Genomic DNA, 24,401 nt, shown 5'->3' on the forward strand with positions numbered 1-24,401 from the left:
TACTGATCATTCCGAATGCAAAGACATGCATCTTTTTGTTGTGAAAAATTTTGGGAGAAGGAAGAAAAATATTTTATTAACTTAGTAATGAGGAGTTTCCACAGCTAAGGTAATACATGATAATATGGACTGAACAGCAGCCCATTGTTTGAGAGCAGAATGGAGCCCTGTATGGGATCACTGCTGGATTCTGTACACCACAGATGGAAGGGAAGAATTACACCCAGATTGGGGTGGGGGGGGCCGGCGGGCAGGGAGAGTATGTGTTTCTTTTACAGTTTTATTGGCGTTGCATACAGGTCAGTAAGTCACACACTCAAACACACGCACACAAACACATGCGCACGTATATACACCCTGCAGCACAGACAATCTGTCAGAGCTGGGAGGCAGCTTGTGTAAGCTGAAAGTTTAATGAGTGCCCGACACTAAGCTAACAAGGTTTTCAAACAGTGGCTAACAAAAAACAGGGATCAGGGAGACTGCATTTGGTGCCAAGATATTTGTTTTAATATTAACAAGGGCTGAATTCAGGCAGTAAAAGGAGGAAAATAGTATCTTTTGAAAGTGCTGAAAGCCAAGTGGTTAAATATATTTGAAACAATATATGTGTTTAAATGAAAGAGATTTTTTTTTTTAGGCTAAGAAAGAAAATCCTTGAATATGAAGCAGAAGCAAGTGGTTAACAACAGGAAAATTTCAGCAAATATGCACATAGCTAAATTCATTTTCTAGCCTACATATCTATAAAAGTTGACATAATATTAGCTGTGGAGTCTTTTTTAGTACCACAACCCCAACTCCCCAAGAGAGTCATGTTACATTCCCACAAAGGTCAGGATAAGATAGTTTAATAAGAGTGCCCATTTTAATACTACTGAGGATCTGGATCTCTGCTACTAATACACTGCCTAGTTAAGTAAAAAAATGCTGTTAAGTCCTTCACAACACTTCCTAGGCTCTGTTTGAGGATTTTAGGATCCAGGCTTAGAGCCTTAAGCCATGCCAATGGTGGATGACCTACAAAGGGATTAGAGGAGAGTACATCAATAACAGGCACAGAGAGGTTGACAAGGATGGTGAGAGGTATCACACAACTTCCACAGGAGAAGAGAATAAATAGATTAGGACTCTTCATGTTGGAAAAGTTATGACAGAGGAGAGATATGCTAGAAGTCTGTATAATTATGAATAATGTGAGGAAGGCAAATGGGATTCGTATTTTTTATAGCACAAAAATAAGAGCCCCCCGCCCCCAATTAAATTATAAGTCTTTTGAGGACTTATCTATATATCTATGTCTAAGGACATACATAGTACATACACAGTACTACATGGTACATAACTTAGTAGTGAAACATACTACTACAGGATCTGTGGAGGTCAAGAGCACTACTGAGTCTGAAAAAATATATACACATTAATGGAAGATAGATCACATATCAGGCAATAAATATGTCAGCCTGAGTGCAATCTTTCACTCAGGAGATCCTTAAACTCCTGATGACTGGAAGCTGGGATGATCAAAAAAGGTAATGTTTACCTCATGCTTGCTCTGCTTTTTTTATATTCATAAAAGCAAGACTACTGCCCCTGCACCTCACTGATGCAATGATTAGGAAGCATAGAAGCAGTTATTCCTTCCATTACACTCCTGACTCTAACCCCTACAAGAAAATTTGACACCACTGTGTAACTCCAATGAGTTAATTTTGGTTAACACCAGAATGGGAAGGGCAATTTCAAGCTTTGCATTTTGCTTTCTCATGCAGTAGGCAAGTTCTTCTGAGTTTATTTTTCAAAGATGAAACCTTCAGAAACATACCAACTAAACTAGAATTTGTCATTTGAAGAGTTACCAAGCAAAGCATAAAGAATGGCTTTCATCTCACCCACAAATGGTGTGAACTTTCGAAAGTTCTGTTATCAGAACTCAGATGAAAATCCAAGAAATTTTCAGGCAGGCAAAGGCAGGACAGAGTAAGCTTCTCATTCTGAGGCTGCTCTGTTTGTTTTGTGCAAATTACAATACCACAAATTATGGAAAACTGGAGGAAAACTTGGAAGTTACAAATTCAATGCACTATTTTACATTTTATTTTAATTTGGCCAGCTTTTTCAGCAGGCTGAAGAACATTTCAGACTGAAATTTGAACCAGTGTGACCTGTAACCCTAAATTCTTCTGAAGTTCTGTATTGTATTCTGCATACACTCAAACTCTACTAATTCCACTTTACCATCTAATCTGCAATATACAGTTTCAGATTCCCAAATGATTTAAATATTCATAGTGACATGACTTACAGTAGTTAAGGATCTGGTCAGCATATAATCAGAGAATGATCTTTATTTCTTCATTCCTTTCCTGCTCCCCCACTCAAAGGTGGATAAATAGATAAGCGCACGGAATCTTGGAAAGGCACTGCCAGTCTTCTTCCTGCTTTAGTGTTTTGCAAAATGTTTTCCTGAAGACACAGTGCCTCATCCCTTATGGTATAAGAATTTTTTCAGATTGCGTAGGCTTACCCATTTAAAGGCATAACTGATCAGTACCAGCCCCACAAATACTCTGAGAAACAGAGATTCAGCACAAGCTGTAGACCACTAATATAATACGTTGGCTGTAAATGATGCTGAAAAAACGTTCCCTCATACATCTGGCATGTTTGATCAAAAATACATAGATTGTGCCCAGACCAAAGTACAGTTGTCTTACAGTCTTCTGAGCTGTCTTCACAGCATCCTCTTTGGAGTAAAAGGTGGGTGCGTATGCTCCTGGTAACTTTTGCTCTGAAGGTGTTCAAAGATAATAACAGACCTAGCACAAGTGATAGCTGCTGCCATCATAATCAATGGCAGGTTCACCACTGAAAAATGCTTGCAAAAGACTGTACCAGTGAAAAGGTGCTGATCCTATAATAGGACTTGCAATGTTATCAAAGTCTCACGTACCCAAAGCTACATTGAAAATGAGACTATACCTAATTTCAGAAGGTAAATGGGATTGAGCTGCTTCATAATGGAAAAGGAGACCTCTGAGTGCACCTGGGATCCAAACCATGACTTTTTCCCTCTGATTCTACATAGTACTATCACTCTGCTGCTAGAGGAGTTGTATATCAGAAGAAATTATAAACGGTGGTCAAAAGTTACTCATGCAGTTCTTAGACAAGAGTCAAATTACTAATACAAAGTTCAATTAAATTTTCAAACATTTTCATATACCTGACATGATCAGAAAGCATGTAAGCTTGCTCCAAGCCTAGACAATTTAATCAGCTAATGGGATTAAAATATATATTTTATATAGTTTAGGTTTTTTTATATAGTTTTATTTTATATAGTTTCCATATCCAATGGTGCACAAAGAAATGATGTAGCTGACAGTATTCTGTCTTTGAACCATTAGTCTGAATGACCAGATATCAGTCTGCAGTTGGGTCATCTGAGGATGCTTGTAAGAATCTCTACAAAAGCTAGCCAGTTGGTATACCAAGACCGTTGTCTAAATTATTGACCAATATTATCTTATTGATTCCCTGCAAACCCCTGCATTTCTGTACAATGCAGCCAGTCCTCATCATTTTTGGTAATTGCCTTCAGCTTCTTTTCTTCAGCTTTCCTTAAATCAAATAATGGGAGGAAAACATGCTAGTTCTCATGACTGTGTAGAAAATCAGGGATCTTTGGGGAATTTTTTTACAAACACCGTTTTGGAAATATGTTGAGCTTTTTGTGGACACACAGCCATTTCAAATAATTTTTGGAGACAAAGGCTTCCTGGGTTCTTCAGTGATGGAAAGAGGGAATGAAGAGGAGAGAGAAAAAGAGAAGAGAGTCAGTTAACATGCACTGGCAGTTAACATGCACTTAAGCCATGAAATACCTCTAAAAGATTGAAGTCAAAGCTGACAAGGCAACAACTTCATAATTTAACCAAAATTTGGTTATCCCAAACCTGTAATTCAATTACAAAACTATGTAATTTCTATCTTCTCATATGGATGTAACAGCTGGAAACTAACAAAACTACTGACAGATGTCTAAATGCCTTTGAAAATAAATGTCTTAGGAAAGTACCAGGGATTAAATGGGATGAATTTAAATCAAATTCTTAGATCAGTCTGAGTTCAGCAACCTTTTATTTCTAAAGTTATTCTACAAAGAAAATGGAAATATCTAGGACATGTTGTAAGTGAAGCCAGAGCACTTGCAACAGCTGACATGCCATTAGGCAACTGAAAAAGATACGTAAAAGGAGATGACTGGAAGAATCACTCCACTGAACAAGTGGAGAAAGAGAAAACTTTTGTGTTCTACTAACATGTGAGCAGCAAGCTAGAGAAAAGGAAAATAGATGGGACTTTTTCCTGCCCATCTGATAACACAGCAAGAATCAAACTTATATGAATGATCTATCTGCACTCAGAAGAAGCAATTCCACATGGAAAATTTTCTGCAATAGCAACTGAACTTTAAATTTGCTTCTTATTCAGAAATGATTCCATGTAGACAAATTTTAAACTATAAATTTTAAGAAAGAGACACTGTCTTTTTTGTGATTTTACTGCTCTTGGCACAAGAGAGGCCTGGTCTTGATGGACACATCTAGATACTATAACAGGGAATAATAATTCAGTGTATCTCCCTTTCCTCTTTTTTTATGAGACAGAACTTTGTTCATCATTTCCTGGCTTAAGCTGTTGTATGGTGTCATTCTTCTGCTGCACTTGATCATAAGTCAGAGGTGGCTTCCAATTTTAAAGAATTTTGAAAACTGACAGCTTAAGTTACTGATTTTATCTGCCATTCTTAAGAAGGATCTAACAGTAAAATAAAGAGTTCAAAATAACGTCACTATTACACAGTCTAAATTTATGTTTCTAGATCCTGCAGATTCCAAATGTCTAAGAACTAAGTGACGAATGACAACAGGCAATGATGGAGTAACTTACAGAAAACAATACGTCACAGGGATAATTTCTACTCCTGCAGGGACTTTCAAAAGAAGTCCATGAGCAAGGACTTCCTTGCTTGCTTGCTTGCTTGCTTGCTTGCTTCCTTCCTTCCTTCCTTCCTTCCTTTCTTCTTTCCCATGTGCGAACCTACACAAAGTCCTAGTGGAATGATACTTACCCCATTTTTTCCTATGATGGTTTCTACAAGGGACAAGACCAGCTAAGTTGTGGAAAGTTGTGCTATCCAACAGTACTCTTCATATGTTAAATGGTACACATGGCTGCAGCAGTGTATGTACTCTGTCCCTTCAGTGCCATACATAGAAGCTGACAAAGAGTGTTTGAAAAAATCTGGGTCTTGCAGCTCAGCAAGGCTCTTAGGATTTTGTAGTACCAAAATTCTGAGGTCAGTCACTGCTGCTAACAGCTATCACCAGAGATGTGGTGTTACACATGCTCTTCTCAGACAATGAAATTCCATTTTGCCTTGGTTTCCAGGCTAAATAGTTTCTACAATCTTGTCACAGCAATGGCCTTCTTTCCCACCTCTTCTCTTTCTAGTTAAAAATGTGAATACATTAGACAACTGATCTGTACCACTGGAAATACATACTATTTCTATCCCCACCCCCATGCTATTCATGAACAGATAGGCTAAACTGTAGAATGTCCTTAAAGAATGTTTTTCTTATCTTTTTTTGTCCAAATACAAGAAACAGCTATGTATGTTTTTCAGTGCTACTCTATTTTCTTTTAGATTAATAGGAGCAGTAAGGAAAAATACAGTCTCTAAGAAGACAGCATCTCACCATTGAAACATATTGTGTTGGCTTTTTGAACAAAGCGGCAGTCTTATATACTTAAATATGCAGTACCTAGAAAACAAGTAGCAAAAGAGTTCCATAGCTCAATGGGCAGAGCTTTGTGAGAGCCAAGGTGCATCTTGCTCTATTAACAAATAGTGCTTTATTATCAAATAATGCAATGAAGATGTTCTGTATCTTCAGCAACGCTAAGAATCAGCAGCTGCACTCCTCTAAATATTAGTGGCTTGCATTCTGAAACCAATTGTTTCCCAGCAGACCAATCCTCCCTTTTAATCCCAAAGATGAAGACAGTTGTTGACACTAAAGGGCAGGAAATTTTAGAAGCAAGACATGGAAAGATTTCTGAACAGCATGGAACTGACCTGTTAAAACTCACCACCCCAGAAGGTCACAGATTAACTGTGGCTGGGTACTAATGAAAGGCTTGGATCATTTTACGACCATTCACATCTTTAGCCATGCTAGGCAGAGCTAATGATTGCATTAATCAGACCAATCTTCAGGGCACAAACTCTCTGTCTGTGGGATGTATCTGCCACGGATTACTTGCCAAAATAGGATTCTTTCTCTTTCCCCCTCTCCCACCTCATAAAGTTTTGAACAATTAGCCTTCTACATTAACTGTCATCCAGTTCTGTCTCCAGTGGTGGGCACCAGTCAGTGCCAGAAACACTGGACCCAATTTCTTCAGAATGTGCGGTTTCTGCAGTTGAGACTTTCCAGTGTGACACTAACTAGGACAATGCACCGGCAGGACCTGTGGAGGCTGGAAAACAGCTCAGCCCAGAACAAGCTTGAATCCTGAACACTGTTTGCAACACATGTAACCTTTGAAACAAACATATCACAGTCTTGTAAAAGGTTACATTATATTTTCCAGCATAGCAGACTCCAACATTTTTGTCACTGTCAACCCTCAGAACTTCTCTCTGTCCCACCCTTCCCATCCAAGTTTTCACTGGAAACACAACAAAGGTGATGTAGTTACAGAAAACAGCTACAGACCCATTTATCATTGTTTTATGGACCACCACTTGTCCATAAACCAGAGTTTAGGAATTGCTGGCCTAAAGCATCACAGAAAAGCTAGGAAATAGCAACTAAACTATCTGTGGATTTAAACTATGAGAATAATAGTTTTGGCAAATCTCAGTCTTCTTTTTTTCGCCCATAAATGCTCTACCAACAAATTGTGACTTAGTTTATTTATTATTCACAATTGCTGGGTAAATAGAATCCACATGTCTCTAGACTTTGCTAGCATAAAAAATCTTGATCTTAATTTCTCTGCTAACGTGAATTGGAACAGTCACTGTGTCATTTCAAGTAGGTAAACCTATTTAAATCAGAGCTCTGGGCTGCTGGTCAGTCTCTGACAGTTTTACAAGAAAATCCTTGTCAGTAGTTATTTTCTGTCTTTTATTGTAGGAAAACGGGCAAAATGGTTTGATATGATGACTGTTTGCCTAATGAACTGATAAATAATTTGTCCATTAGATGACTTGCCTACTGGAAATCAATGTCAGACATGACATTACTGTATATGAGATCCTCTTGGGTTTCAATTCCATACTTGCACATCTCAGAAAATTATCTTGCAATTGCTCATTTTTAAAATTGGCATTTATGGCCCTAATCCAGTGTTCCACTGGCAGCTAACTAGATGTCACACCTGCTCAAAAAGATTGTTTTCTGTTTAAAATAATTGTTATGATGAAGCTGAAACACTCTGTGATTATTTAGATGGTGCCAAATTACAAGCTGTCATGATTTTGCCTAATTTTGTTTTAGTAGCCATAATACTCCATATATATTATGCCTACTTTCATTGCAGCTTCTCAGCATATTCTGGGAATATCTTGAATAATCACCTGTATTTTCATATTAATGAAAATGTAAATATGATTCCATGTCCCAGACTTTTGCTCTTCTGCATAGGACCATTATGGTGAAATCATCGCCCCCTGCATCTATGTCATAACTCAGTGCCTTACGTAGAGCTAGCACTTAATCCTGAGCAAGGAACTGGGAAATAAGAGCCAGAAAAAGGAGAAAAAAAAAAATCTAGAAAGTGGAAGAAATATTCAGTAAGATAGGTCCTCATCCTGGTCTACTATTTCTTTCTGGGTTTATAACGGCATGCTGCAGTTTTTGCTTGTGTTGCTTTACATTACAATACTCCCTTCCTCATCCAGTTTGGTATGAGTAAACAGCAAGCAAATGGAAAATAACAGGCTACTTAGTCATAAAAGATATTTCAAACATCCCATAATATGTGACCACACAAAAATTGTTGACCATAGCAGAAAATGGCCCTGTAAATTTTCCTCAAATTTTCTATGGCTCTGCATGAAAAAAAGAGAGAAAGTTTTTATATCATTGTAGTGTTTTTTGGTTTTTTTTTTAAAATACAATTCTGTAGTTTCCTTTCTGGCACAGAGCTGAAATATCAGAGCCCAGAAGGGTTTTGGTATTTTTTTAAATGACAGAATTATTATTATAATAAGCTCTGGTGATATGGGATAGCAAGAAGATCATTTTGTTATTTGAATTTTGATTACAGGATAAACATTTTTATGAAATCTTGTAAGTTGTTCTTGGAGCTATGTCATCACTTTCTGGTTTAAGTTTTATTCTCTAATTTCTTTGCTGAAAGTTACTGCAACAAAAAGAGCTGGGAATTGGCCCCAGAAGAGCCAATGTCAGGTTGAAATAAAAATGTATTAGTTTATGGTATTGCCCAATGATATGGGAGCCCAGTAATACTAAGAATTGCACAGACACATAACAAGAATCCTTGTACCAAAGAAGTCTGTGTGAGGTCAGAAAGGTGAATAGCAGAGCTGGGAATAGAAGCCTTATCTCCTGACATCCGGTCCAGTGCCCTTCCCCAGGACTATCTCAAATGACGCCTTTCTCTCATCTTCAATTTTCCTTCTGTTTTTTCAAGTGAGCACTGGCACTGACACACTGGAGCAGCCTGAGGTCAAACTAGTCCAATAGGCTCTCTCTAACAGTAGTCAACGCCACGTGTTTCCAAGAGACATTTTGATCCTAGATCTCTTATAGTAAAACTTGTTAAAATATAAGGACTAGACTGTCTTCTGCCAGGCTTTCTCATGTGCCTTTCTGCTGCCTCATTATTGTTTTCTTCTTTCTCATTTCAGCCCCAAGGAAAGCCTCAGGAATGTGAGCTGCTCTGTTTGATGACTGACACAAGAAGGCAAGGCAACGCTAGAGTACAGTACCCTCTCAACACTTCCTAATGTGTCTGTGTCTGCTTTCTACCTGCATGCACTGAGTTCCTGCTACAGATGGTGGCTGGCGCACAAGCTGAGCACTCCCAGTTGTGTGCCTGCTGCCATTCCCACACAAAAGGTCAGTTTTGGGAAGATTTTGGACAAATCCATGTTTCTGCTTTCTGAGCTATTTTCCAGCTTCTTTCTTCTAACCCAAGAAGTTGGAAGTGAGATTTCCATAGGACCGAAAAGCAAAAAACTTACTGTGAGATTTATGGCAATCACAAGAAATTTCAATTTGTTTGGTTTGCCTAGTTGCATTGAATCACATTTGAAATAGAAAAGAAAGAAAACTAGACAAAGACAAGCCATCAGCTGAGGGCATCAGCTTTCAGACAATTCCAACTTTGAATTGGATTGGTATCTGTAAGTTAGTTTAAATATACGTTCACTGCAAATAGGCAAAAATGAGAGTTGATCTCTGCAGTATCCCTGAGCTCTCCTGAGTCAGAGAGTTGCTTGTTCAGGCAGCTCTTATTCACTGTGGTTATACAGCACACTGTTCTGTTTCAAATTTTAAAACTCTCAGCTTGGTACATGCATACTGGCATCATTACACATGCATTTAAAAGTCATGAAGCATTAATTTCACTAGAAACAACAACAGGTGATCAAGTGTTAGGAAATTCCTTGCTTTCCTGCATGCACAGACATGCATAAGTTTGCTTTATGCCTCAGTTTCCCCAGTAATGAAATTGAGACAATAGTACTGTTCTGTCCTCCAGGGCTGCTGGGGATGAGAACATGATAGACTTTATGTCGGTCAGATAGTACAGTTACTGGGATCAGCTAGTTCAGAGGAATTTCTTGTTTTAAAAGGGTAGCTGAGGTAAAACCATACAGCCCTGGATTTGGGATTGGCTGGGGATCTAAGCCTCATCACAGTTCCAGCGTTACAGCTGAGCCTGCAGCAGCAGCTGGGCCAGGACCCTGGGTTCCAAGCTCACTGCAGAAGTTGTGCCTCTTTGGTTTTGGTCTCGGTTCATCTCTACTGGACCCAAACCAATATAAGAAAGTGATGAAAGATACACAGTTGGCCATGGAAGCACAGACACTGTGGTTGCAAGAGCAGAAGATGAAACCCGATTGCTCCAGCTCAAAAATAAGAAAGTCTCCTTTAGTTTACACAATCTAAAGAGCCTGGACTTGGCATATGGCTAATCTGTACAAGGAGAAGGGCAATGAAATACATATCAGTTCCCTGCTGTTCTGTGTCTATCAGTGAACTCCCGGTCAGGGCATGTATGTTTTCTCCTCTTATCCTGCCACTCTACTTCTGAATGCTGCCACTCTTCTCTCCCAGTAGTACACAGTCAATACACAACTCAATGTGTAGAGTGGAGACCTCTCTGTGTTTTTTCCCTCCCTCTGGGAATTTCGCAAACCCATCCCTGGCTTGTCCGGATGCATCTAAAGCTCTTCCCATTATAAACAAATAACAACAAAAAAGCTGCAGTCACAGAACTTTGTTGATTCTTCCAGTGCCATGTGAGGGTGCACATGGCTCCCAGTGGCCTTTGAAAACCTGATGCATGGATTAGCTACATCAGCACACAAAGCCCTTTACACACACTGAAAAAAGGAATGAGGTTGTTACTTTTTAAAAGACCTGCACTGTCACTGTCTAGACTTACCGGGCACCCGTTCCATTTCAGTGCATCACAACAAATTTAACTTAATGCACCTTAACAAATGAAAGCTCCCTAAACAATATACCATCATCAGGGCATCATAATTTCGGGCTCAGTGCTTCTGGGAGAATGTGATGTTCCTGTGAAGCTCATATCCCTAGGCATAGTGCTGTAAAGGACCGCTCATTGCAGCCAAAGTGAAGGTAGAAGGACCGTGTTGAAGTTTTAAAATATTTTGTTAGCTTAACAGAAAATCTCGCTTCTTTTTTTCTTTTTTCTTTTCTTTTTTTCATTCACAGTCCTTTGCCCCCTGGGAGGTTTTTTGGGGGGAAGAAATAAAAAAATGTGGGAGGACCCTCCCTCGAAATGTTTATTAAAACAAAACAATAACAAAAGACTACAGATTCTAAATGAAATATAAACAGAAACATTAACTTCTTTCCAGTTTGGTGGAAAATATGCACAATTGTTTATAGTTAAAATTTCCCAGATGGCATTTCAGAGCTTGCTATTCTTCTGGCACTTCCTGTCACAGAGGCAGGAAAATGAAAATGGATTTTTATAGGCCCTCAAAAAGTAAATGATATGACACAGATAGCACTCATGCACACATACATTTAATCACTTAATTCCCTGGAATACAGCTAAGCAAGACCAAATCAGTTCAGTAAAATGGAATCCAAAAACCAGGGCAATATTTCTATTATTTAAGCAGCCAGTTGTTCGTTAGTTAGACTTACTCCATAATTTTTATCACAGTTAGACTAGGGCCTCTTTTTCCCAGTACTGCAGGTGCAAAGATAACGCTGAATTTTTCTCAAGCAAGAAGTTCTGAAATATTTTTCAGAAGGTAGGTACTAGTTTCTTGGATACCCTGAGACTGGTGGAACTAGACTTTACCACTGAAGTATATTTTAAACACAGATCTTTTACTCAGGGACTTGAGAAGGTATGACATGAATGATATTTTTTCTAAGACCAACAGAAGCAGCCACACCATTAGTGAGAGTCAGTATTCAGCAAAGCAGAATTTTGTTACTTCACATTTCATAATGTATTTGGATTATGGAAACAGAAAGCACAAATATAAAGGACCCTCTACTTGTACAGCTCAGGATCAGCAATGATCTTTTACAGTGTCCAAATGGCATGCTTCACTGGCACTTCCCAGCCACTCTGTATAACTTCGACAGCAGAAATTGTCCAATTCCATGAAACCTCACGCAGCCAGCTAAGGAATCTGGATTTTACATATTTTTTCCAACTCTCTTTGAAACTTGTAAGCTAATGTTCCTATTCCAGTAGTCTGTAACAGGAGTGTCTTTTCTACTTTTGATACTAACACCATGGGTTTGACAACTCTTTTCTGCTGGAATTTGAAGTCACCCATTTTAATATATTTATGCCCAAACGTAAAGCCAAAGTTATTTTGTTGCTCCTCTGCACATGAGCTTGAAAATTAATGCTTTGCCTTTCTTTAGGACCTTCTGATCTGGGTGCAAAGACATACTGTTACAGTTCTGAGACTTCACATAGGCAGGAATTATTATCCTGTTTTACAAAATGACAAAGAGGACAAGTTTGATCTGGGGGCCTGTGAACCCGTGAAGCACATTTGTGTACTTCTGCTGCAAACTCCACGTGACCTTGGGAAGTCATTTAGGCCTACATTTTCAGAAGTACCAATCCTTCAGTTTTGCGGGAAAGTTATCTTGAAGCACCTAATATACCCTTTTCAGAAGGTAACTAGCATTGATCCTTACGAAATCAGTCCCTAAATAGACGTCTCTAATCAGAACTACCCAGGAAGGCAGCCAAAATTCTAGCTACTTTAAGAAAGTTATTCCTCTCTGTTTCTGCTTCCCAACAACATCTGTAAAATTAAGAAAGATTTAAATCATAGCATGTTTTATTGAAAATACATAAATCAGATACAGGCAACTGGAGCCATGTAAGTACTTGAATAGACAACTAAGGCACAAAGACATTCAGTTCTATGCCCAAGTTACACAAAGCTGAGCAGAAATCCAAACTGGCTATCTACAGTTCGCTCGAGCTCTAATTCTCTGTTTCCATTGTTGAATTATGGTCCCTCTGCCACCTTATGATAGAAAGAATTGTGTTTTCTCCTTTCCTTCCAGCTGTACTGAGTGTTGAGCAGGGATGAGGGTGGTTTTGGGTTCCCTTTATTGACTTTGGTGATAAAAAGTGGTGTTAATGAATAATCACCAGCTATCTGCTCTAAAAGCACCATGAAAAAAACAGAACATTAGTTCCTTCAAAGAAAAGTCTGACTTTTATGAGTACCTTGTATTAAAACCAGAAGTGTCTTGTCTGCATTGTGTTTTCAACTTGGAAGAGCTACTGAGATATAAAAAGCACAACTTTTTTAATGCACTTATTAACATTGTAAAATATGAAGCAGTGAAATCCCTTCTAGTTCTGGGGCAACCTTGCAAAACTTTTTTTCCAAAACAAATGAGGAAAATATGAAATTAATTTGTGTTTCTTTGTGTCCTGTCATTTTAATTTGGCAATTCTATTTTTATTGTTATTCCAAGAAACATAAAATAATCACAGTTACATTGACAAGCATACTGTGGCTACTAGTAGCATAATCTATAGAAGTGACCACTGTAAAGAACACAGGCCTGAGGGTAGTAACATTCAGACCAAAAACCTAACAAGGGAAGCCCTTGGGTTAAAAATGAAGACTCCCTTAACTGGAATTCAATGACTGTTTCCTATTTAGTGAATATATTGTGTGCCCAGATAGTCACCTCTGTGTATTTATGGGAGTCACTTTAGCTGAATTATTCTGTCCTGCTAGTCCTGAGATTGGGACCTCACTGTACACTGGAGTTACTTATTCTACTTAAGACTGCAATTGTGGAATACTTTAGCATTGTGGTTATGGCGGCCTATAAAAGCATTGGACCTTCACGAACAGGGGCAGGTTTTGGGGTAGCTGTAGACTGTCCCATTGGCTACTGACAAGACTGAGACTAGACTGAGGCAATAACATGTTCCACATGATAACACATCTTCTCTCGTGGCATGGTATTTGTCTATGGTTTAATTTTAAAAAGATCTTATCTTTTGCAGCTGGATATATACTCTGAAAAGATACACTGAAATGAGGTGTCTGTCTGAGAATTCATAAAAAAACAGCTCAGAGAGATATGTGAAATCGCCCCCTTCTTCATAGTGGAAAGTTAACTATTCCAGTAAATTCTGCAGCTGCTTCACTGCTCAGAGTAGAGTCATGATACACTGAATTCATAGAATACCCCTCATGGATTTCAATGGAAACATAATTTTGCCCTTAATGGTTGGACAGAATGGCAGACGGGCATACGGACACATTCTAAAACATATGCAAAATGAGAGAGATCAACACTACAGCACACCTGCACTTATATTTAGTGGCCTTTGCAAGTTCAAACCAACAGCAGTCATAGCATCTGAAGTAGCACCTTTCTGCAATTAATATGTACTGTCTCTTCAAATCCATGTTCTTATTTCCCTTCAAGCTGTTCAGTATATACCCTACACACTGGTACAAAAGTTCCTAACTATAACTAATTTTAGTACTAGAATCCAAATAAACCAAATTTGGTACAGGAAGCCATTAGATCTGACCATCCTACTCTGGAAAAGAAAGTTGAAAAATAATAGTACTCTCTGCTATACAACATTTGGATACTTCCTTTTGCTAGTGCAGTATCTCGTTTCTCTCTCCTTTTTTCTCTTTTTGAATACTGGCAATTCTCTGTCTTGTGGTTACTTTAATTTCTGCTCTGAATGCTTCCCTCCAAGCTAAACTGGCTGAGTTTTGATTTTGCCTTGTATTGTTCTTGTTTAAATGGTGGATTGGAAACTTCCAGATGTCAATATTCTAGTAAAATTTTATCTTGGAACAGCCCTTCCTTACATTCTTCATAACATAAAGATAACTAACATAACTTCAAAACTTCAGCATTCTTCCAATGCTGATTTACACTGCAGTCCCCTGGCTAGAGAGTGCACCGTCAGAACAGGACAGCCACATACCAGGCTGACGGTCTGCCTGTTGCCATTACTGCCACTTGTCTTTTACAAACAGCAGTTGGCCACAGTGAGAGAGGTCACTGGCCCATCTGGCCCTGAGTTCCACATTCAGCTGTGGCATATGCCAAAGGCTTCAGAAGAAGGCAGAAAAGTCTTGGTCATAGCCAGTTGTACAAGACTTTACATGACTGGGGATGAGGGAAGAGGAGTTAAACTCCATCTAGGGAAGGGGACTTAAACTCCATCTATCTCTGAGGATCAGCATGCACCTCTGAGTAGATAGGATATACCTTGAAACTCTTTGACTAGTCAATATCACTTGAAATGTTACTGTCCAAATGAATAACCAACCTTTCAACCAAGTCTTCCTCAGGTCCAGAGGGCAATTACTCTGCCAAAATGCTGTTCAACCAGAGCTGCAGTTATGTGTCCTGATAAGCAGTGATGGGCTCTGAGTTTGTGCCAAGGAGTAGGAATGACAGGGGACAGTTTCTAGTTCTATGCCCTGCTTTTTTCAGCTCTGTTCCCCACCACCTATGGTCTTTTTAGACAAGCAATGATTAATCATTGGCACAGCTGCTTTTAGCATGAATGGAGATTAAAGCTCTTAACAATGAGCTAAGAGTGTTTACGATGAGCTAAAACATTTTTTAAAAAAGTTTGTCACTAAACGTCAAAGTGGTCATCACCATTGGTCCAAGGTTAGGGTTAGAGCTAGACTTACAATTTGGGACTACAGGAGCAAAACCCAAACTTCTTTTGCTCAGATTGCTAAGAAAACAAGGTTGACATGCTGGCATCTGTGGAGCAAATGACATATTTTTATTCCTGAAGTGACTATGAGCTTTTGGGCTATTCTTGAATATAGGGTTAGGGCTGAGGTTAAGTTAGGGTTAAGGACAACAAAGACTTAAGAACCAGTCACTGGACCCAAAAGGTTGAAAAGATAAGATGAATACTACTGCTGCCAGGGGAATGTTTTTTACTATTTTATGTAGCAGATTTCAGTCATTTGATGATAGTCTAGTTAGAATAGACTAGACTATTTCAGTTGGAAGGGACCTACAGTGATCATGTAGTCAAACTGCCTGACCAGTTCAGGGCTGACCAAGTTAAAGCATGTTATTAAAGGCATTATTCAAACGTCTTTTGAACACTGACAGGCTTGGGGCATTGACTACCTCTCTAGGAAGCCTGTTCCAGTGTTTGGCCAACCTCCCAGTAAAGAAATGCTTCCTGATGTCCAGTCTAAACCTCCCCTGGCACAGCTTTGAACCATTCCTATGTGTCCTATCACTAGATACCAGGGAGAAGAGATCAGCACCTCCCTCTTCACTTCTCCTCAGGATGCTGTAGAGAGCAATGAGGTTGACCCTCAGCCTCCTTTTCTCCAAACTAGACAAGCCCGAAGTCCTTAGTCGCTCCTCATAGGACATTCCTTCCAGCCCTTTCACCAGCTTTGTTGCCCTCCTCTGGATGCATTCAAGGACTTTCATATCTTTCTTAAATTATGGGGCCCAGAACTGCAGTATTCAAGGTGAGGCCGCACCAACGCTGAATATAGTTTGGATTAAGAGTGAGGGCTTGGACCAGCAAGGACTGAAGACACTGATTAATAGATGGATTTCTCAATGTCTAGATAGCTAGGAATAGAGCCCTAATGGTCTAGGACTCCTGTCTATAGTTACCTATGTTGCACTTAGGGCTATTCATCTGGGATAACAAGGAATTAAGAGGTTTTCTTATCAGTGAGTCCCACATAGAAGAGGTCTAGTGCTGGCACAGACGAAAGCCTCAAGATTAAGAAGCAGAAGCAGAACACGGTGTTTCTGGCATCTGATCTTTTCTTCCTGACTATCCATCAGGCCTCCAGGCAGAATTCTTTCTTCAGGAAATATACTGGTAGAAGTGAAGGTGGACTGAAGAGGCAATATGTGTACATGTTGGGGTAGAGTTTGTCTTCTCAATGTCTTACTGTACATCTTGTATGCATAAACTGTGCTATCAAGTCCATACAAAATTCACTTAAAGACAAACAAACTTGACAGAAACATGAGTTTCTCTTCAAACACAGTCCAAATTCATGGGGCACTCCCACAGTATCACATACTCTACAGATTCCACACCTGAAGACCTGGGTCTGTTTTTAAATATTTTACGAGCCTGATTATGATCACAAAGCAGCTTCACATCAGTGGAAAACCATTGTATCAGGTCAGCTAGTGAAAATCACCCTAACACCATCTTCAGTGTAATTAAGACAATGTCCATAAATCAGGGATATATTCCACTGACTTCATTATCAAGGTGACTAATAAAGTCAGTGGATTATATCTACTGCCTGTAGTTAACAATCACACCAGACTGGAGTCAGACCATGCTGTAAATCCTCTTAGCTGAGAATAGATACATTACACATTCTAAAAGAGTGGTGGAGGAGCTCCATAGCATGGGAGGGAACGTGCCAGCAAAAATGAGTTTCCAAATCTAAGAGGATGCTGAAGTTTGGTATACTGCTTTCAACAAAACTTTAAGCACAGCAAAGATGATAGTAAAAAACTGAGATTTTTTTAAAAATAAAGCAATATTTTATAATATTAGCAGCCTTCTGTTGCCTAACAGAAAAGTAACTGAATGCAAATTTCAAACTACCATATAAGCGGATTCTGATCAAAGGACTGAAATAATAAAAATGGAACTGACCAGCAGGAAATTGACTGCCAGCTGTTATCCTGAGCCACAACATAAATTATTTTGAAACATAATTACAAATAAAATAATAAACTGGCTTTCATGCAGAAATCACATATTTGTAAGGAATCAATTATAGTGGTGAGAAAATAATTAATGTAATAAACTCTGCAAAGACCATTCCCATGCACAAGATGACATGGAACATTCAGGCAGTAACCTATATAAGCATTCTGTGATTGCTTATGTAATACAAGTAATATATTTGTCCATTCTCCCAGAAAAAAAAAAAAAAAAAAAAAGAAGGGTCTGAATTTGAAAATGTGGAAAAGACAGACTGAATGTTTCTTAATTCATTTTAGTTTTATAGTTTTGTCTTTGAATTTGCTCCCAGCTCCCTGCTTTGTCATTTTTAAGAGTCATCCCTGACTTTTATGCTGTGATAATGCAGTTCGTAACTAGTAGCTGTTGTGATAGTGAGCCAGACCTGTAGAAAGGATGCACCAAACCCACCAGAACAGTCCAAAATAAATGGTTAGCAGTAAATAATGCCATGATAACTTTTTCTTGGAATCAGTTATTTCCAGCTTGTGCTTTCCTCCCTGTAAAAATTAGAATTTCTTAAAGGAAAAAAAAAAAGTTCTTTGGGTGCTCCATTATTCATACTATTTTTATAGCAGTGTAGCTTTACCTATATTAAAGAGGTATCTATATATCTCTATATAGATATCTATGTATCTATCTATATTTCTGTGGCCTCAGTACCTCCATGATCAGAGAGCTCTGTCAGAGCACTCTACAGATATTAAGAATAGTTTCTGTCCCCATGATGTTACTGTCTAAACACATGGCAGACAAAAGAAATGTCATCAGACAGAAATATGCTCAAATTAAAATTGAAGGGAAGTAATTTGATTACAATTGTGCACTGACTCTACCACACACCCAGGAATATAAATTCAATCAGCAGCCAGGCCCCACCTATCCCCAGAGCAAGACTTAAACAACAAATCTAAAGTGCTCTTTCAAGAACAGTGATGCAGACCTGTGGGATTTTCTACATAAGGTCACACTGACCATCAGCATCCTAATTTAAGAATCATAGAATCATAGAATCATTTAGGTTGGAAAAGAACTTTAAGATCATCCAGTCCAACCATTAACCTAACATTACCAAGTCCATCACTAAACCAATTAAGGGGAGAGTAGCAATTTCATGTTTCCTGGCTTGGTGGCTGGATAATTTATAATGAAAGTAAAAACTAGGAATCATTAAGATTGGAAAGGATCTCTAAGATCATCAGTCCAACCATCAATCCAGCACCACCATGCCCACTAAACCATGTCCCAAAGTGCCATCTCTACCCGTTTTTTGAACACTTCCAGGGATGGGGACTCCACCACCTCTCTGGGCAGCCTGTTCCAATGCTTGACTACCCTTTCTGTGAAGAAATTTCTCCTAATATCTAACCTAAACCTCCCCTGGTGCAGCTTGAGGCCATTTCCTCTTGTCCTATCGCTAACTGCTTGGGGGAAGAGCCCAAAACCCACCTCACTACTACCTCCTTTCAGGTAGTTGTAGAGAGCGATAAGGTCTCCCCTCAGCCTCCTCTTCTCCAGACTAAACAACCCCAGTTCCTTCAGCCGCTCCTCATAAGACCTATGTTCCAGACCCTTCACCAGCTTCATTGCCCTTCTCTGAACACGCTCCAATTTTAGCTGTTTAAAGACTATGTTTTCACAGAAAGCCAAAGGTTTCTGACAAATTTTTGTGCACCTGCTGCATACAAATCCAAAGGGACTAAGCACTCAGTGGCATTAAGTTACATTACAGTACTGCAGCCAAACCCTTATTCCTAAGACATACTGGGAGTGGATTTTTTTGAAAAGCACATGTATGGTGGTGTGGTTCTGGGGTTTTTACTTCCACTGAACTTCTGAAATGCCAGCTATTCCACCATATCTTACTCAGATAGGCTCTTCTTCCTCTTCCCTTGCTTCAGAAATTGACTGACTGGTTTTGTGCTTAAGAAGAATGGATCTGAAAATAAAATTAACTTCTAGCTTCTCTGCAGTCTAATAGTTAGGGCTGATTGTCAATGTAATAATATTTTCTTCTCAAATATGAGGCAGCAGAAGGTTTTACAGAGTCATCATCTATGACATGACAGCTCATTAGGTTCCCATCCTTGAGAGTCAGACTGTTGGGAAGTGATTTTTGTCTGCAAAGTTAATGCCCATGCCTTTTTTCATTGCCTGCTTACTGAAAAATATGTATTATGTTCCTGGGTATATTTTATTGCAGCTTATTATTCATTTTTTGCATAATTTAGAAGACTTTATGGAAGGAACAAATCACTGCCATGCAAATGACTATGAGATGAAAACCTCATAATTGTGCCATGCAGACACAACTTAGCCTTCAAAAGTAGTCAGTTCCCATTGCAATCAAGGGGAGTTATGTGGTGAAAAGCGCTCTGCAATCCATTGAAATTGTGTCCCTTAATGTTTTACAAATGCCTGCAGCCGCAATGATTTTTCTTTCTCGATACTGTTTGCATCTTTATCCAGCAGCCAGTTCTTTCTTTTGCAACTCAAATCAGTGATTACAGAGGCAAAGGAAGTTCCAACCCAAAGCATTCTATGATTCTATGGTTCTACTCTGCAGACATTCACAGCAGCTAACACTGGTTAGCACTTGACAGGCTTCTCACTGGCAAAACTGAAAATGGTTTGCAAATATCATCAACTCTATTTGACCAGCTGAGAGGTGAAGTGACTTGCCCGTGGTTATCTTGTGAACTAAGCACAGAAATCAGGCTCATGTTGGACTGGGAGCTTACCCAGCCATTAGAATACACTGATACCTTTGAACCATTGCATTAGTAAACATTCCTTTTGCCATTCCTTGCAAATCCAAGTTAATATCTGAACACTGCTAAGGCAGTACACTTTCCTAGTGCCTTCTGCTGTGGTTCTAATACAAATATTCATTATTTTATTCCATCGCCTTCATGAACTTACCTAAGACTTTTGCTTCATGTTTGTAGCCAGCTGGACTACATAGAGCTTTAGAGAGGAGTAAAAATGAATACGGATGCTTTGGACACCCTCACCATGTTGTTAGAACAGATTTACCTGATTAACACATGTACATAATGAATGTATACTGTGCTAGTAAACTAATCATGGCTAGCACATAGGCTCAGGCGTACACTAGCATACAACCATTCCTACTGTTGAATTATTAGCATGCTCCCTGGCATAATTTTGGCTCATGTCAGTTGACACTCTCTCAGGCAATGCCTGGGCATGGTATGGAAATTCTTCAAGTCAGGGACTGTTTCCAGCTGACACTTTGAAGCAGGACACTTTTCTTTGGTTGGAAGAGAGTAAAGCAGTGTGGGCATGAGCTGTGCCATGCTGTTTGATACAGGGCCCAGGGAACAGCACTTTGCCATTTTGTTTACATGAAATATCCTGAGACTCCAGTATTAGAAAAGATGAAAGGCGAAACAGGTTTTGGCAGAGCATGATTCAAGTGCTTCCCACACCATAAATGTGAGCTTAACTATATGGCTTTCTATTGAGGCTTATTCCTGCTGCCTGCTGCCAATATCTCAGTGACTGTACATGTGTGGTTTTAGTTCCAGAGGTGTACACTCCAACTCTTGTTACCCACATTATTTTTACAGTTGTTAATGAATGTCATTTTCATACATGACAATGACTGCTTTGAGCTTTCAGTGACTTCAGTCGGACTGATGGTGTTCTGCATATCTGTAAAGATCCACTTTAATATATAGCTGGTTTGATTTTCAGTGCCTGACTGCAAAACCCAGTGCAATGCAGAGATGCTTCAGATGCATTTTAAACTAGCTTGAACTCCTGTGCAGCACAGCTTACTAAATTTCCCCTGATGCTTTCTTTTACTAAGCCATATAATTTGCAGTTTATTTTTTCCTTGCTCAGATTTTGACAGGCACCATTTTAGCAAAAGCCACAAAACCATTATCACTTTACCCAAGCATGGAGTCTCAGGCTAGTAGGTTACAAAAGCTCCCAACGCAATATTCTCCTTACCTAGAACAACTTTGCTCTTAGGAAACAATAAAAGATTGCTAGTCATTTGGTAACCACCAGGTGAAAACAAAACAGAAGATGTTAATTATTCTCTCAGAGAGCAATTAGATTGAATTAGTAAGAATGAATAGAATTCACCATGGGAAATTTCCTCTTCTATGGAAGATTTATGGCCAGGTCATATTTTAATGGTAATTCATTTACATGGTAATGCAGATTTATTTAAGTTACACACAGGGTGATTAGAGTTATTAGATACAGATGTGGTGCTTGTCGGCCAGATGCAGGGAAACAGTTTATATTCTGTCCTGAGTACTTACCACATGCAGGTCATTTTTGTTTTCACTGTACTCTAGTATGGCTGAGTGCATAGAATACTTGTGAGTAATGCTGGTTTTTATCTAGTTTATTAAGGTGCATGTGTTAAGCTGCACATGTATATGTATAACTTATCTTCCATATACTAAAATACAGCCTATATTTTCTATAACAGCAAGAATGCCTTGTTCCTGTGGCTCTAAGTCTCTATACCAGCTGACAGCGTACTGACTTGAAATGCATAGGCTTTTAACAGCCACCTCAGTTGTGTTTTCTGTTAAGTTTTTTGAGGCAATTTTCTTGTATCTGTTTGACAGTAATAAGTAATTATTGGCATCACCTATGCTCCCTTTGGAAATCTGTTTTGTTTAAGCAGCACCCCTGCTAAGGCATTTATGATGGGTTTCATTTCCTAAATAAAAATTTGTTCATCAAGGTCTCATTTTTCCATCAGATTGTTGACTGTTGCCTGCAGGTTTGGGAGCCAGCCTCATTTGTTTTTACATCATGGATAATAAATACTCTCCTGTTATCATTCTGTAACCAGTTTTGCATGAAGAGAAGTGTAGGTTTCCTTGTTTTGATCTCTTAACTATAACAGCTGATGAAGAGGAAATCGTAGTGGTTTTGTCAGTGCTGATTTTGGAATTTGGCAGGTGTAGTACTCCTGTACTTTCTACCTGTCCTGGTTTCGGCTGGGAAAGAGTTAATTTTCTTCCTAGTAGCTGGCATAGTGCTGTGTTTTGGATTTAGTAGGAGAAGAATGCTGGTAACACACTGATGTTTTAGTTGTTGCTAAGGACTGCTTATGCTAGTCAAGGACTTTTCAGCTTCCCATGCTCTGCCAGGTGCACAAGAAACTGGGAGGGGGCACAGCCAGAATAGTTGATCCAAACTGACCAAAGGGCTATTCCATACCATATGACGTCATGCTCAGTATAGAAACTGGGGGGGGGGGGGGGGGGGGGGGGTGTTGGCCGGGGAGCAGTGATCGCTGCTCGGGAACTGTCTGGGCATCGGTCGACGGGTGGTGAGCAATTGCATTGTGCATTACTTGCTTTCTATATTATTGTTATTATCATTATTGTATTGTTATTATCATCATTACTATTTTACTTTATTTCAATTATTAAACTGTTCTTATCTCAACCCAGGTGTTTTCTCACTCTTACTCCTCTGATTCTCTCCCCCATCCCACTGGGGCAAGGGGAGCGAGCGAGCAACTGCGTGGTGCTTAGTTGCTGGCTGGGGTTAAACCACGACAAGGTGTTAGTTACTTTGTTGAAGTCAGTAGATAACAATGAAACTCTTCCACTGGAAATGCTGCAAGTAGTTCTATATGGCATCTAAGTATGACTTGTGAACCAAGAGTTAAGTGAAACACAAGGAAAGATGTACATGTGAGAGTTAAACAATAAGGATCTGTGTAATAAACAGTAGTTACAGAGTGCTGGCTATTTTCATGGCCAGTGTGACAGGCAATTTGATCATCAAAAATAAAAGCTTCTGAGCTGCTAGGCTTAATGAATTAGAGTCATACTCAGAAGGGATGGCTGTAGCAAACTCAGACTCTTTGTGAACTGACAGTGGGTTACTTAAAACAAGTGCAAGGACATTTCAGCTGTCTAAACATTGTCCAGTGTTGGCGGGTGGTGAGCAATTGCATTGTGCATCACTTGCTTTGTATATCGTTATTATTATTATCATTATTATACTATTATTATTGTTATTTACCTTATTTCAATTATTAAACTGTTCTTATCTTAACCCAGGAGTGGTTTTTTTCACTCTTACTCCTCCGATTCTCTTCCCCATCCCATTGGGGTAGGGGGAGTGAGAGAGTGGCTGCGTGGTGCTTGGTTGCTGGCTGGGGCTAAACCACGACACTACCTAACAAAATTATTAATTACTGTGTCTACACCTTCTTGTTTATTTGGTTCTTTTATTTGAAATAAGTCTCCTACTAGAAATAACTTTTTTTTTGTTTAAGAAACTTAAGCTTTTTACTCATTGTAGTATAATCCCAAAAGCAGCTGCCTTGTGCAAAAAAATACTGCGCTTTTGTGGGGAAAAAAATTCCAGATAAAAAAAATTAGGCCAAATTACCAGTTATTTGTTTTGGACATGTGGAGCGATGCAGATGCTCTAGTGTAGTTGCCTCATTTTGGACAGGTGCCCATTTTCTTCCCTGGATCAAGTCCCTAAGTATTCCTCATCACAACTACTTTCTCACATCCTGAGGGGATTCCTAATATACCCTAGAAGTTCTAATACAACTTCTGAGAAGCACTCCACAGGGCTAAGGTAGAAGGGGAGCCATTATTCAGCTCTTTGGCAGAAAAGTGCATGCATACTTCAAATGGCCTCCCAGATACGCTGACAAAGAGTGAGAAGGATTTGAAGTCAGAGCATTTGGTGGACTTAGCAATTCCAAAAAATTATGCAAGGCAACCTGCTGCTTACAAAGGTTTTGAACTAGTTGCAATTCTTCGTCATACTAGCTGTAACTCTTGTGTTTATACTTCAATACTGTGCAATCTACA

The sequence above is a fragment of the Pelecanus crispus genome, chromosome 10, assembly GCF_030463565.1.
Source record: "Pelecanus crispus isolate bPelCri1 chromosome 10, bPelCri1.pri, whole genome shotgun sequence".
NCBI lineage: Eukaryota > Metazoa > Chordata > Aves > Pelecaniformes > Pelecanidae > Pelecanus > Pelecanus crispus.